The sequence below is a fragment of the Cydia splendana genome, chromosome 17 (genome assembly GCF_910591565.1).
Source record: "Cydia splendana chromosome 17, ilCydSple1.2, whole genome shotgun sequence".
In the NCBI taxonomy this organism is placed as follows: domain Eukaryota; kingdom Metazoa; phylum Arthropoda; class Insecta; order Lepidoptera; family Tortricidae; genus Cydia; species Cydia splendana.
Genome location: NC_085976.1, coordinates 13,865,262 through 13,870,137, shown reverse-complemented (window position 1 = coordinate 13,870,137; position 4,876 = coordinate 13,865,262). Strand labels below are relative to the sequence as shown.

General features: G+C 37.1%; 1 long non-coding RNA gene across 1 annotated transcript; it reads right to left on the bottom strand.

Annotated features, from left to right (window-relative positions):
- Nucleotides 1–232: 232 nt before the first annotated feature.
- Nucleotides 233–1,944, bottom strand: LOC134798572 (uncharacterized). The gene is made up of 2 exons (XR_010145220.1): nucleotides 959–1,944; nucleotides 233–672 (listed from the first exon to the last, which is right to left on the bottom strand). It is a non-coding gene; the product is annotated as an uncharacterized LOC134798572 (long non-coding RNA).
- Between the last annotated feature and the right edge of the window lie 2,932 nt (nucleotides 1,945–4,876).

Below are 4,876 nucleotides of genomic sequence, written 5' to 3'. Positions count from 1 at the left end.
TTACTGCACGTAAAAATGATTCAATAATGAGCATGTAGGTTTATAATGAACAGAGTTCGGACTATTTATCGCAAAAATAAATATTGTATGGAACAACATGACACAATTTTTTTTATCAATTTTGTTTTTGAGTACAATCTGGATATTTTATAAAGATACTGTCTACATGATATGAGTTTAATAAACCTTGTCCTATTTTGAGCTGAAATAATACAATAAAACTCTTCGTATATTTATTTTTATTTATATTTTCCTATATAGTCACGTCATGCATAAAATCTAAGTGGCACAAAGAGCCATGGAGCGCGCCATGCCCGGCATCAAACTTCAAGATCGAGTGAGGAATGTAGAGATTCGACGTCGCACCAAGTTGCAAGAAGTCGGATACGTCATTACCAAACTTTAATGGAGCTGGGCGGGACAAGTTGCCAGGCAGAGTGATGGCAGGTGGGCCAAAATGTTAACGGAATGGTGGCCGCTTACAGACGAAAGGAGTGCCTGGCGTCCGTTGGCTCGTTGGGTGGATGACATCCGGAAGACTGCGGGTCACTTCTGGACGAGATTGGCTCGGGACCGGGACAAGTGGCGTACTCGAAGAGAGGCCTATGCTCAGCAGTGGGCGATAAAAGGCTGATATGATGATATAGTCACGTCACTGGTAATATGAACTGCCTGAAAATATATTAAACTTGTATACATTTCTACTTCTAAACTAATTAGTGGCTTACAAAATATACCTACTTTCCAAATTCGTTATCTTATACTTTTTGAGTAAAATAGCTGTGACATATGGACAGGATAGACAGACAGATATGACGAAAGTGTAAGGGTTCCGTTTTTGCTATTTTGGCTTGTTTTTCACCAGAGGAAAGTAAGTGAGTAAGTAGATATAGATATTTATTGTAACCGAGACAATTCTATCTTAGTGTAACGAGCTTATTAGTTTTTATTGACTTACTTATTTTATTAAGAGCGTACCACCGACATTCGTAGTGCTGTACTGTATTCGCTGTGGCCGAAAACAGCTTGAAGATAATTATCTTATATCGATACTTTACATTTTTGTTACATTTTCGCAGCCATTGTAAATTTCTTCTCTTTTAAACTCGTTTCTTATGCGTTCCTGGAACTGAACAAATCTGAACTGAACACATGAACACTGAAGAACGTGGGTTTGATGGGAGAAAATAATGTCACAACCCGATAAGCTGAAAAATCTACAATTGTGGAATGTAGCAAAATGCATTGGGTATCACTACAGTTTGCTGAAGGCTACTTAAATATTCCATAATATCAATATCCAGTCAGGAAAACGGGAACTATGTTTGTATGGAGAATCGGTCATTCCCTTTCCTCTTAATAGCTTAATATGTTTCGGCACTTGATTATACATATTTATTAGTAGGTACATGCTTTGTATTTCCATATCTTACCTTAAGCAGAGAGCCAGAGTTTTTGTTTTTGTTAAACGTTGTTTAATTCTGCAGTGAACGGCTTCGAAAGAGTCTTGGGTCATATGTAAATAAAGCTCTTTACATCATGCTGTGTATTCTCATTTTTCCGAACGTGTCGACCAAAGTGGATGTACGCCCCATTACCTAGAATGTGCAGTAGCCTCTTCATCAGTCATTAAGGCAGCCAGGGCCAATATTTTGATTTTATTATTTCCTTCCATATCCGCTTGCTTCCGATCGAACTATTTTTTTCAATCTGATTGACATTTATTATGACATTTGTCATGAACAGTCAGCTCGGACGTCCCGGTCGGCTCGGATAGTGCTGGGTAGTACTCGAGTCCTTGCAGTCCTCTGCTTGAAGACTCTACTCAATTTTCAGACTCTTATAATTAAGTTTAAATTTAAACTCGAGTTCTTTTCAACTAGATAGAGACCCAAGTCTCTTGTAGAGACTTGAGTACTTTTCAGAGAACTCTCGTTTTTTTACAAAAAATGTCTTTATTTATAATTTGTAGATAGATACGTACAGAAATCATACAATAACGCTTAATTTCTTTACTGTTATATAGGAAAAACTTATAAAATTGTTCACGGTGTCTTTATTTGAAGGCTCCAGCCATTTTGAGTTGTTCTTAAAAAATACTACAAAGGACTCGACTTGGGAGAAATTTTTTAAGCGCAGTCTTGTAAAAGTAGCTGTTCTTCAAATTCAGACTCAAAGGACTCGAGTTTCTACAAACACTAGAGGCTCGGACATTGCTCGGACAGCACTAGTGTTAATGTAATAAACGGGTGGCCCTGACGCCCCGGCCCCGGAACGGTCCGGTGACGGTGGCGCTCCTGACAGCTCCTGTATCGGCTCGCTCCGGCCCGCCCCGGCCCGGCCACGGCCCGGTCTAGCGTGAGTCATCCTTAAGACACGGCATTTTGTGCTCGTATGTTACATACTATTTGAAAGTAATGTCTCGTATGTTACATACTATTTGATACTAATGAAAGTTAATTTAATTTGTTACAAGTTTATTCCGTCAATTTTTTCGATATGTTGAATAGTTTTTGAGATATCCGCTCTTGGAAGTTTATTTAGGGCTCTCAATTTTATCTTGATATATCTATATCAGTGAAGGTGCTAGGCCGTGTTTGGTATCGTTTTCGTATAAATCTGGGGTGCTGAATCCATTTAAGATATCACATTGACACCATTCCACAAAATAAAAATAAATCTTTTTAGGGTTCCGTACCTCAAAAGGAAAAAACGGAACCCTTATAGGATCACTCGTGCGTCTGTATGTATGTCCGTCTGAATACACAAAATAGTTCTTTACCTATAGATGACAGGAAAACCTATTAGAAATGTGCGGTCAAGCGCGAGTCGGACTTAATGTACGGAACCCTTAATACGCGAGTCCGACTCGCACTTGGCCGGTTTTTTTGAAACTCTTCTTGACGCTTAACCGCTGAGCCGATTTCGTTGAAATTTGGTATAGAAATAGTTTGCGTCCCGGAACAGGACATAGGATAGATCTTATAACCAAAATCATCTTTTGAAGGTGTGAAAAGTGGCGTGGAAATTTGTACGGGAAATCAATAACCGCTGAACCGATTTATATGAAATTTGGGATGGTCTACATCTTTGATTTAGTTAAAAATGATGAAAAAACATGACTTCAAACCTAAACTTAAACAGTATTAACTTCAAGAAGTCAATTCTGAATTCCCCCCTACACCTCATTTCACACCTTTAAAGGGTGATTTTTGAGATAACTTATTATATCCTGTCTCGGGACTCAAAATATATGTGTACCAAATTTAAATTAAAACTGTTCAGCAGTTTAAGCGTGAAGAGGAGTTTAAAAGAAAGTATTTTAATAAGTTTATATGTTTTTACTTCGGAATGGTGTCAATGATACCTTAACTAAATTTGGTACTTACTGCGAATTTATACGAAAACGATACCAAAACATGGCCTCGTAGCTTTACTGTTGTAGAAGTCAAAATAAAATTGAGAGCCCTAAATTCTTATTACTTGGCCAAACTTGTGTAGAAGGAAAAGGTAAAATAAAAGTCTTCGGCAGGAATATAAGACACAAATATATTTTTTTTTTTGCGTTACTATTTCATTCATCAAATATAAACATACCTTGATTATACTATTCTAGTGAGATCCTCATAGATAAACAAAAACATTTAGTTAAAAAATTACAAGGTCGAAATGTCACGGAACTTTTTTTTTTTTTTCCTTTATTAAGGGGCTTTTTCGATTGAACGAATATGTCACCCCATAAAAAACAGACTTAATTAACAAAGTTAAAAGAAAGTAAATAGCTACATCTAGTTTAATTACATCACACATTTCTGTCCCTCAGACCGCACTTAACAATATTTAGTACCTTTTCAACAACCTCAGACATGGGGTTCGAAAGGTAGGTATTACATAACCCAATGGAACTGTCATTGTCATGAAATATCTGTCTTCTAAGTCGCTCATTTCGGACACACTCCATTAAAATATGATACACATCCTCGACGCGATTACATAAGGTGCATAATTCCGAATTCACTTTACGCATGAGGTAGGCGAACTTATTCAATGGAATGTGTCCAGAGCGCAATCTCAATAATAAAACTAGATCCTGCCTACACAACACACTATTATCAATCCAAGGAGAATTAAAGGGTTGTGGCTGTATTGTCTTATACCAAATACCTTTGTCCCTAGATCTCTCGTCGAAATATTCCTTCCACAATTCGCGACACTTTAATTTGACTAAATGTAAACAGTCATTATTGCCCCCATATAATGTTTCAAGTGAAATTCAATGCCATCGCTGCATGCCTGTTTTGCTAATGCATCAGCTGTCTCATTGCCACTTATACCTACATGCGATGGAATCCATTGCAATATTATAACTTTTGCCATAGATTTAGTAATATGTGAAAAATATAAACTTTTATGACAAAAAAAATCTGGACACAATTTAAGAATCACCCAATTGCGTCGAGGAATCATCTGTATTTTTGCTTGTTTCATTACCTCCTCGCTTCTTTTTTGTCCTTTGTATTCTGTAGCAATTTGTTAGATCTGAAAATAAAGATAACTTGCGTCGTCACGGATGTCGATTTATAGGTTTTAGGGAGTGCAGAATTCGAAAACGATGATCATTTTATAATCCAAGATGGCGGCTACGTATTTTGTCATAAAAGTGGAATCCAAAATAGTCATCATTTTCGAAATCTGCGCCCCCTAAAACCTATAAAACGACATCCATGACGACTTTTATCACATAGTGCATGGCCGCCATCTTGGAATCCAAAATAGTCATCATTTTCGAAATCTGCGCCCCCTAAAACCTATAAAACGATATCCATGACGACTTTTATGACATAGTGCATTGCCGCCATTTTTAAATTGAAAATGT